Genomic DNA, 12,170 nt, shown 5'->3' with positions numbered 1-12,170 from the left:
TCCCCCTACTTCATGCCTCATTCCCTCTGTTGTGCATCGCATATGTGGGTTCAGAGAGATGTGGGGAGGTGGATGCCAATCCCTTTCCCAATACTGTTTGCACCCAGGGAAAGAAGTCCTCATCTTCTTCCACTCCTCCATTTCAGCCTTAGCCTTGCTGAATCAATAGCAAACCATCCAGTGTGGGCTGGCCCTTTTTCATATTGCTGTCTCACAGCACATCTGCACTGTGAAACTGATTCCACATAAACTGTCCTATGGTATTGATGATTTTGCAGGAGAAATGTAACAGGGCAACAACCTTAATCTCTGTTAATTCCCACACTGCCAGCAAGTTTTTTGCAATAGCCAAAAGGGAGTTCAGCTTTTCAACAAGCAGAAATGGACTCTTTTACCATCTGGTTCTAGTCAAATTAATAGATAATGTTATGTAAAAGTATTGATGTAAAAAAAGGTTAGGGAGATATTACAGGGATAGTACACTCTCTCTCAGGACCAGTTTATGCATATGGTTTTATAGATTATTTTCACTTTTCTGTAGAATGGTTGATTTTTTTTCATCTATTGTTTGTGCACTGGTTAGCACTGGGTAAGTCCCACTGAATTTAGATACCTGTAAATTTGAATTAGCCGTGTATATGTTCATGGGAGGTAATTTCTTCATATAAATGATTGCATAATTTCTCAGAGCAGAACTGTGTATGGTTGGTGTATAGCTAAAAAGTGACTTGGCTACTATGAGCTTGTTAGAAAACTGAGTTTGCATATGAATATATGTATATGCACAAGTTTATCAATTTACTGTAAAGATCGCAAGTTTTCATTACACTAGTTTTTCACTAAATGATTAACAATGTTGAAATATTCAAAAGCCTTTCATTTGGAATTATTTTAGGTTCACTGTCTTACATCACTTTGATTCTTTCAGTTTTTGCAAGATCTTGAGCTGTGTTCTGATATGTTTCCGATCCTGTATACCAAACATTACATTCCAACTCTAAATTCCGGAATAATCTTCAGTAATTATGTCCAGACAAGCTTTAAATTTTTGTTTTATTTATAGGGTTTAAAATTCCTCTGTACACTTACAAATGAGTTTCAATGGTAACATATTTTCTAAGCAGAAATATGTATGTTTCCTTTAAAAGAAAACTGTTCAAATCTTTAAAATTATTATTCAGATGCATATTCTATTAGTCAATACAAAACAATTGCTTGATTTTTACAAATTGCTTTGATGGGTGATAGGATAGATGTTTGCCTTGAAAGCATTCAAATCTCCCCACAATTGCCAAGATCAGTGTTCAGACTAGGGGTGGAGGGAATGTTATCCCCATAGAATGTGTCGGTATCTATTTTCCCCTCCATTTTCCTCATTCCCCTCTTTTTCAATATTGTTTCCATTTTTCATCTGGCAGCCACAGACAATCCCACTTGTTGGTATTCCCACTTATGCCGCCACACTCTGGCTGTGCACTAAAGAGCACAACCAAGGAAGCTAGACAAGAGTAGTCTTTTACTAGGCCCTGATCCTAGACTGAGAGCCATTCATTCTTGTTAACACCATATGGTCTGAAGGAAATGCTTGAGTTTGTTTTCCATCTGAAAGGCATTGCTGAGATGGAGTCTCAAAGTTAAGCATATTAGGATCCATTTAAAAACAGTATTCAGGTCTCTAACCATCTGAAAATTTACTTAGTCTTCTGGGTCTCATAAGCTACAGCATGGATTCACCCTCCTTCCCCGCCCCCCCAAATCATTCCCAAGGGCCTGGTCTATTATGTAGCAATTTCATGATTCTGGCCTTGAAAAGGGGACAGATCTATGGCTATTATGGCTGGGCACTGTTTTGGATTATAGATCAACCCCAATAAGTACATGGACAGGGTGGCTGGTGGGATCTCTGCAGCACCCCAGTAGTGGAGGCAACTGGAGGCTAAAATAAGCCCTAGAGCACTTTGGGCCCATTAGATAAAATAGTTTGGGCACATAAGGAAATCTAGTAACTCAAAATGTCTTCAGTACAGGAGGAATCTACAGGATACTCTTTGCTCCACCTATTCATTCCATTTTACCATTTTAATTTATTCAATGAATAACAGTAAAATTGATCAGCTATATTATTAGATGTATTTCATAAACCTTTTTTTAAAGTATTCAACTAGTTCTTCTCTTCCACAGTAAAAATTTTTGCACAGTTAAACTGTCATTGTGGTGGTTTTAATTTAAACATTGATGTTGGAGTGGGGCAACCTTCCAGATTTCCAGGAGCCCCTTTATTTATTCTGCCACCAAACTGAATTAAGGAAGATTACAATGATTTCCTGGCCTCTGACAGTTCACCCTTCTCCAGACACTGCTATGTTATTCCTCCCAGAGTGAATTCATCCCCTAGGGTTCATAAACACTTCTGAAGAGCAAGGTTTTTTGTTGCCTGTGAAATGGAACATATTGCACCAGATGGCTGGTATTTCTAAAAAACATCCCCAAGGAGGGATCCCTCTTACAGCTCTATAAGATCTTCATATTGCTCGCACGATGAACTGTGCAGTTTGAATGCTGCTATGCTATTAAAATACTCAGTATAATTTTAATGAACAAAGTGTAAACATTTCCAGCAAAGGGCAGCTAAGTGAAGCTTGTTGCCTCCTTCAGTGGTTATCAGAAGGAGCCCCAGTTTCATTGGGAGAACAAATGAACAATCTCTCATTGCTCATTTGACAAGAAAAATGCACCCTTGGTGTTTGAGATTTATCACTGGCTAAGAGGAATTGTTTTTTGTTTGTGGGAGCCTCATGTTAAAGTATTGGCAGTGCATGACTGGTATGCTGGATACTCCACTGAAATGCCTTCCAAGAAAGGAGAGGAATGATTTGTCACTATGGAAGTATAAGATTGAGGTTTTAACAAGGCATATGCCTGAGTGACCTTTAGGGCTCAATCAACTTCATCAGAAACCACTTGAGAGGACAGAGATGCAGCGTAATGCTCTTGTAGGGAGGACCAGAGATGAATGTTTAACATTTGCCCAGGATTTGTTCACAAACAGAAAAGTACTTCCCTGCTCTCACTGTGCATTTTTCTCCCAAGAATGCAACTAAAGGAAGGAATTATCCACACGTTTTAATACTTGACTTGGAATAGAAGTGGTTGAACCAAATGAACACTTTCAAGTATAGTCAGATGGAAAAGGCTTTTGATAAAGCCTATACTCCTTTTCCCAGAGCTCCAGGAGTCAGATCTAACCATGCTGTAAGGCAGGTAGTGGGACCAGGTTCTCCTGCTGCTAGTTTCTCATCTGCTCCTTCCCAGTACAATGAGAACCTGAAAAGAACTGGTGCTGGTGGACTGATTTTTTTAAAAAACTCACCCTGGATTTAACTTTCTGGATAGTTGCTGGAAGTGTAAAAAAAGGATTTATTTCTACAAGGTTCTTGAAATCCAAATGAGCATTGGGCTGTTAAGTCATTTTGTATTTGCAAGTGAGATTCTGCTGTTCAGAGGCAACACATATGAATACTGATTTGGTAGAACAGCTCTTTGAGAAAAGCAGATAGTAAGTATATGAAAGAAAAAAAGATTGACGGACAATATATGTATAATCATAGTAAACTATACATATATTTTTTTTACATATATTTTTAAAGTCACATCATAGTAAAATCTTACAGATAACTGTATACATCACCATCCAGTACTTTCTCTTCATCTGTGTGGCTCAGTGTATATTGCACATATAAAAATAAGATTAAAAGAACATTTATGTTGCAAAGTAAAGAGTTCTGAAGTAAAAAAATGCCAGATTTAAAGTTGCCTGTGCAACTTTATTTCAGATCCCTTATGCCTATGCTTATGATATGGTCTTTATTTACATGATCACATTTTATCCCTGGGATCCCTGATTCATTCAGAAAGAAAAGGAGTACTTGTGGCACCTTAGAGACTAACAAATTTATTTGAGCATAAGCTTTTGTGAGCTAGAGCTCACTTCATCAGATGCATGCAGTAGAAAATATAGGGGGGAGATTTATATACACAGAGAAAATGAAACAATGGGTGTTACCATACACACTGTAATGAGAGTGATCAGGTAAGGTCAGCTATTACCACCAGGAGCGTGGGGGGGGGACTTTTTGTAGTGATAATCAAGGTGGGCCATTCCCAACAGTTCACAAGAACGTGTGAGGAACAGTACAGGGGTGGGAGGGAGGAGAGGAATAAACATGGGGAAACAGAATACCACTAGCCATCACATTCAGCCCCCAACTAAAACCTCTCCAACGCATCATCAAGGATCTACAACCTATCCTGAAGGATGACCCATCACTCTCACAGATCTTGGGAGACAGGCCAGTCCTCCTTACAGACAGCCCTCCAACCTGAAGCAAATACCTACCAGCAATCACACAACAGAACCACTAACCCAGGAACCTATTCTTTGAACAAAGCCCGTTGCCAACTGTGTCCACATATCTATTCAGGGGACACCATCATAGGGTCTAATCACATCAGCCACACTATCAGAGACTCGTTCACCTGCACATCTACCAATGTGATATATGCTGCCATGTGCCAGCAATGCCCCTCTGCCATGTACATTGGCCAAACGGACAGTCTCTAAGTAAAAGAATAAATGGACACAAATCAGACGTCAAGAATTATAACATTCAAAAACCAGTTGGAGAACACTTCAGTCTCTTTGGTCACTCGATTACAGTGGCAATTTTTCAACAAAAAAACCAGACTCCAATGAGAGACTACTGAATTGGAATTAATTTGCAAACTGGATACAATTAACTTAGGCTTGAATAAAGACTGGGAGTGGATGTGTCATTACACAAAATAAAACTTTCCCCATGTTTATTCCCCCTCCCCCATTCCTCACACATTCTTGTCAACTGCTGGAAATGGCCCACCTTGATTATCACTACAAAAGTTTCCCCTCTCCGCCCCCCCACCCCGCCATCCTGCTGGTAATAGCTCACTTTACCTGATCACTCTCGTTACAGTGTGTATGGTAAAACCCATTGTTTCATGTTCTCTGTGTATATAAATCTCCCCACTGTATTCTCCACTGAATGCATCCAATGACGTGAGCTGTAGCTCACGAAAGCTTATGCTCAAATAAATTTGTTAGTCTCTAAGGTGTCACAAGTACTCCTTTTCTTTTTGCAGATAGAGACTAACGCGGCTGCTACTCTGAAACCTGATTCATTTAGTGCATAGATGGATGGTGCTGACCTAATGAGCAGCTATTCAACGTTTTGCATAATCTTTATTGTTCAATATGTGGTCTCTGTGCCTTAGTTACTATACATTATTCAAACCCTGCTCAGAAGACACAACTATTGATTTCCTTAAGTGGTTGTCTATGGCATTTATCATAATATCAAGTACTTCACAAACTTTAATTTTCACAATATTCCTGTGTGGTGAGGGCTTTTATTATCCCCATTTTACAGAAGGCAAATAGAGGCACCGAGATTAAGGTAACAAATATCCATTGCTTTTGGATGCTCAATTTAGGACAACGAGGACCAGATTTTTCAGAGTACTTATTATATACCACTCAAAGCATTATTCCTATTGACTTCAAGCAGAGGGATATAAAATAGTCCCAGTAAGTTTATCTTTAAAACTTAAATATACAGAATAGCTTTTTTGTACTGTGTGTGGCACATATGGGTATCTGGGTTCAATTCCCATATCGGCCACACACCCACTGGCAGTCTCTTGAAGGCAAAATTGGTCTCTGTGATCTGCACTGATATCTGCTTACCCATGCTGCAGATCAGACAATTCTGTGTATTCTACACAGAACTCTTAGCACCATCAATGATATGTGAAATGAGTGCATGACGTGTGAATGGAAATACCTCCTGAGGACATGTTACTCTCAGTGCCTCTTCATATTTCTTTTTTGGTAAAAATACTCAAAGCCATATACGTTTGATTCAGACAGCACTCAGAATAAAGTTTCCCACCTGTAAATTGGAAATAAAACATGTCTTGTCTTTTAAGATTACAGGCTCTTCAAGGCAGAGAACGTTTTACTGTGTGTGTAGAGCGCCTAGCACAAGGTGGGGGAGACCTCAGTCTTCGTTGTGGGCTCTAGGAACTACTGTGATGCACACAGGAAGATACATATGTGCAGGAGTATGACTAGATTCTCAGCTGCTGTCAACTGGTGTTGCTCTGTAGAAGTAAATGGAGCTATGCTGATATGTCTGCTAAGGATCTGGCCGATAAATGCTACTTGACATGACTTTGAATTTTTCACCTAAAGTGTAGCAAGACACTATACATGCAAAGTTTGGAGGGCTTTATTTGGCCATTGTTATCAAGTGGCTGCGGAGTAGAAGTCTAACATATATACTTTTCACTTGCCATAATTCGCACATCACTGTAGGAGGTTTGCTCACAATAAATAAAATGTACTTCTAGGCAGAGACAAAGCATAGAAAATTTCAGCCAGAAAGATTAATTTTTTCAGAAAGTTATTAGCATATAAAAAGTCTCAAGGTAACTTAAATATAGTAGATGCCACCAGGCAACTACTGTAATAAAAGAGAGCCATCATGAAGAGTACATTTCTACTTAGTCTGAATAGGAAAGGCCTGTAGATAACATTCTTCTTTTTATGATTTAACATTTTTCTTTTATTTCAAAAGCCAATCTTGCATTTTGTTAGGTACAACAATATACCATCAGTCTCACATACAGTTTACAAGCACAAGCAATAATATATAGCACAAAAGGTAACACACACAGAAGAGAAGGTAACAAAAGAGCAAACACCTTACACTGAGTAATCTGTGCACACCATAGGAATACCATGCCAGTATGTGTCAACATAAAGCAGAAAATGTTTGTAAATAAAATCATTTCTTGAATCCCAAGAAAACTAACCATGCAAAGATTGTCTGTTTTATGACAATGATCCAAATTTTGCCACTTGACATTTGGGCTTGATGTTTTGCCTGTGAAAAGTGAACCATCAAGATATGTCTATCCCACTGAGTAACCATGTAAATTTATTTTCCCCTCATCCTCCCCCAACCCCATCTGACTATCTTCTTCTTCTTCCCCTTATCCCATCATCTGGGAGTGGATCATTGTGCAAGCATCCACCATCTTCATCTGTCCAAGATAGCACTAAGGTCCCCCTGCTTGCCATCTTCTTTGATGCAATCCATTCATCACTTCCTTGGCTTTCTTCAGGTTCTCCTTCCTATCACGCTCCCCTGCCATGCTGTCTTCGCCAGGTCCTCTTCATTCATCGTGTGTGTGTGTGTGTGTGTCTGAACAAGTCAAGTCATGCTTCCTAGATTTTGTCAGCCACATCCAGCCTTTGACTTCCCTCTCGTTGGTGTGTCTGTCATTTATCACATCATGTATAATTAAGGGCTTGTCTCGACTACTGGTTAAGTCGAAGTAACTTGCATCACTTGGGTGTGGAGAAAAAAAATCACCCCTCTGAATGACATAAGTTGCATCTACTACACTGCGCTACGTTGGCAGGAGACACTCTCCCACTGACATAGCTTCCACCTCTCGTTGAGGTGGAAGCTAATTATGTAGACAGGAAAGCGCTCTTCCTTTGACGTAGCATGTCTTCACCAGATGGGCTACATCAGTGCAGCTGCGTTGGCGGTAGGGAAGACAAATTCTAAGATAATACACATTTCAGGGCAAAGACTGTATATTGTTTTTATGAGGCATCTAGTACATTTTGGAATTTAATAAGTCCCAGTGGACTGTGTGAGCACATATGTACTTACCATTTTACTACTATTGGAAAGTATTCTAGAGTACAGAAGTTGTTCCATCAATGATGGCAGACACATATATTGTAGTCTGTGATAACACATTTTATTTGTTCTGCTTCTCACTGCCAAAATATTCCAGGAAGCTCATACAAAATATAACCCATTTTAACCATGGCTAATACTCAGTACTGGCAATCTTTACTATCACTAAAAGTGCCAAAAATGTAAGAGTAAACAGATTTTAAGCTCTGTTTAAGAGAAGGAAAGTCCTTGATACTGGGACTATTTGGAAGACTGGGCATTCCAGAGGCCAGATCAAACCATCAGCTATCAGTTTTCCCCAACTTCAAAGCAGTTCTAGTGGACTTGGCTAAATCATAGAATGATAGAATATCAGGGTTGGAAGGGACCCCTGAAGGTCATCTAGTCCAACCCCCTGCTCGAAGCAGGACCAATTCCCAGTTAAATCATCCCAGCCAGGGCTTTGTCAAGCCTGACCTTAAAAACCTCTAAGGAAGGAGATTCTACCACCTCCCTAGGTAATCCATTCCAGTGCTTCACCACCCTCCTAGTGAAAAAGCTTTTCCTAATATCTAACCTAAACCTCCCCCACTGCAACTTGAGACCATTACTCCTTGTTCTGTTATCTGCTACCACTGAGAACAGTCTAGAGCCATCCTCTTTGGAACCCCCTTTCAGGTAGTTGAAAGCAGCTATCAAATCCCCCCTCATTCTTCTCTTCTGCAGGCTAAACAATCCCAGCTCCCTCAGCCTCTCCTCATAAGTCATGTGTTCTAGACCCCTAATCATTTTTGTTGCCCTTCACTGGACTCTCTCCAATTTATCCACATCCTTCTTGTAGTGTGGGGCCCAAAACTGGACACAGTACTCCAGATGAGGCCTCACCAATGTCAAATAGAGGGGGACGATCACGTCCCTCGATCTGCTCGCTATGCCCCTACTTATACATCCCAAAATGCCATTGGCCTTCTTGGCAACAAGGGCACACTGCTGACTCATATCCAGCTTCTCGTCCACTGTCACCCTTAGGTCCTTTTCCGCAGAACTGCTGCCTAGCCATTCGGTCCCTATCTGTAGCTGTGCATTGGGTTCTTCCGTCCTAAGTGCAGGACCCTGCACTTATCCTTATTGAACCTCATCAGATTTCTTTTGGCCCAATCCTCCAATTTGTCTAGGTCCCTCTGTATCCTATCCCTCCCCTCCAGCTTATCTACCACTCCTCCCAGTTTAGTATCATCCGCAAATTTGCTGAGAGTGCAATCCACACCATCCTCCAGATCATTTATGAAGATATTGAACAAAACCGGCCCCAGGACCGACCCTTGGGGCACTCCACTTGACACCGGCTGCCAACTAGACATGGAGCCATTGATCACTACCCGTTGAGCCCGACAATCTCGCCAGCTTTCTACCCACCTTATAGTGCATTCATCCAGCCCATACTTCCTTAACTTGCTGACAAGAATACTGTGGGAGACCGTGTCAAAAGCTTTGTCAAGAAACAATACATCCACTGCTTTCCCTTCATCCACAGAACCAGTAATCTCATCATAAAAGGCGATTAGATTAGTCAGGCATGACCTTCCCTTGGTGAATCCATGCTGGCTGTTCCTGATCACTTTCCTCTCATGCAAGTGCATCAGGATTGATTCTTTGAGGACCTGCTCCATGATTTTTCCAGGGACTGAGGTGAGGCTGACTGGCCTGTAGTTCCCAGGATCCTCCTTCGTCCCTTTTTTAAAGATTGGCACTACATTAGCCTTTTTCCAGTCATCCGGGACTTCCCCCGTTCGCCACGAGTTTTCAAAGATAATGGCCAATGGCTCTGCAATCACAGCCGCCAATTCCTTCAGCACTCTCGGATGCAACTCGTCCAGCCCCATGGACTTGTGAACGTCCAGCTTTTCTAAATAGTCCCTAACCACCTCTATCTCCACAGAGGGCTGGCCATCTCTTCCCCATTTTGTGATGCCCAGCGCAGCAGTCTGGGAGCTGACCTTGTTAGTGAAGACAGAGGCAAAAAAAGCATTGAGTACATTAGCTTTTTCCACATCCTCTGTCACTAGGTTGCCTCCCTCATTCAGTAAGGGGCCCACACTTTCCTTGTATCTCTCAGAATCTTATGGGCTGCTGAAGAGGGTAATCCTTTTCCTGTCTGTTGGGAAATAATGACATTTTGGCATTTAAACATGTATGTAAGCTTAAAAAAAAGTAGCAAGGACACTAACGCTGCCATAGCATAGAAAGATTTGTAATAGTTGAATCCATGGCATTGGGATAACTGAACATCCTTTCTTTGGCAGCTTGGAGACTAGAAACACTCATCTTTTTAGTAATTCTCACAATATGACTCATAACAGAGAGGCACCCTTAGGGAATTATACTAAAATAAATGGATCTGAATTTAAGGGGCTGTATCTCATAATCCAGATGTAAAGTTCTAATTACTTGTTTAGTCAGAGTGATCAAATTCTAGAAAATATTTAACAGTTCTTTCTATGCTAATTTTCAGCTCACAGCCTATTCTTGATTTTCCCACTTCTTTCTAAATTGTTACATGGGAAGTGGTGTTCTTGATGCACATTCTATTCCTTTCATATGCAAAAAAGTCAACCTCACTCAAGAACCACCGGTATTAATTATTTTTTTTTTGTGCATTTTGACCATAAATGCTGTTCTGAATCAGGTCAGAACACTGGTGACTTTTGAGTCAGGTTGACTGAGTCTCTTTAGGTACTACATAAGTAATCCTATTGACATCATTGGAGTTACTCTTCATGTTTGGGTGTGATTCATGGTAAATAGGCTTATCACAAACTGGCCTTAAAGCATGTGATTAACTTTAAATGGTTTGGAAGGGGACCCATTCCGTAACTTCTTTAATGTTAAATCTGTGATCATGATCATTTTTCTTTTCAGAATAGGGACTTCGGGCCAATTTTTCAAAGGTATTTTGGTGCCTAGAGATGCAGATAGCGCCCAGTGGAATTTTCTTAAATGCCTAAGCAGGTTAGATGTGTAACCTACTTAGACACTTACAGAAATCATACTAAGTTCTATCTGCACTGTTAGGTTAGTAATACCTTTGAAAATCTGGCTCTTTCCTTCCTTCTTAGGGAAGATATTTGTTCTTTACTAACTGAAACTGATACTACTCTCTTCTGGTCATGAAGAGGCCATTACCACAGCAAGAAGATATGCTGGATGGCATGTTAAGTTTTTGCTAATATCTAATGTGCTCTATTTTATGTCTCGTTGTAATGAAGTATATTGGCATGGAGTAAAGAAACATAAAGAAATAACAGCCAAAAGAAAAGGAATTCCACATTCCACTAAAGAAAAAGGAAAAATAACAGCAAGTTTATTTTAACACGGATCTAATTAATTAATTTCAAAATTAAATGAAGAGAATGACAGTGGCAAGGATAGAAAGCAGAGTAAAGAATCAAAATGTCAAGCAACTTGATTAGCAATAGAATTTCTAGACATAATGGACTCGATTCTTGGAACTCCCATCAGGTTGCTTTGCATAGCTGAGGCAGGAAAAAGGCTGCTGGAGAACTGCATTAAGGAGGCAGCTGATAATTTCCCTGAGGTAGGGTATCACAGAGCTAGCTACTCTACACTTTTCTAAAAAGAAAAGGAGGACTTGTGGCACCTTAGAGACTAACAAATTTATTAGAGCATAAGCTTTTGTGAGCTACAGCTCGCTTCATTGGATGCGATGAAGTGAGCTGTAGCTCACGAAAGCTTATGCTCAAATAAATTTGTTAGTCTCTAAGGTGCCACAAGTACTCCTGTTCTTTTTACGGATACAGACTAACATGGCTGCTACTCTGAAATCTACAGTTCTCTGTTAAAGGAGGTGCGAATGGCATGCCAGGGGAAGTCCAGAGCAGAATGTGCTGCTCTTCTTGATTCTTGGCTGATGAAGTAGGACTGCTATAGCTGGTGTAATTTAGAGCATTCCTTAGACCAGAATTGCTGTAAATTATGCTGGGGGGCCATTTTGGCCCCAGCTAGCCCAGCAACAAGGGAGAGAAAAGGTGGCTTAAAGCCACTTTCCTTCCTCAGCAGCACTGAGTGTAAACTTGATTCTGCTAAGGATTAAGGTTTATCTTTAAAAAAAATTAAGCAAAATACTTTCCAAAGTCATAGGCGCTAGAGTGCATCCATAGTTCAGGAAACAGTCAGCCTTTGACTCTCTGCTGTAGTCTTGTTTTAAATATGTCAGAAATGGGCAGTGAAATAAGACCGAGCAGCTTCACTCTTATAATAAGACAAACCCATAATGAACCAAAGTACACGACTCTGCTTTTGCCAGCTGCAGAGCTTCCAAACCTCTTGTAATTTTATAGCAGTGGGCTGCCAAAGCCTTTG

Source organism: Caretta caretta, chromosome 5, assembly GCF_965140235.1.
Source record: "Caretta caretta isolate rCarCar2 chromosome 5, rCarCar1.hap1, whole genome shotgun sequence".
Lineage (NCBI taxonomy): Eukaryota > Metazoa > Chordata > Testudines > Cheloniidae > Caretta > Caretta caretta.
Note: the sequence above shows the minus strand (reverse complement) of the source record.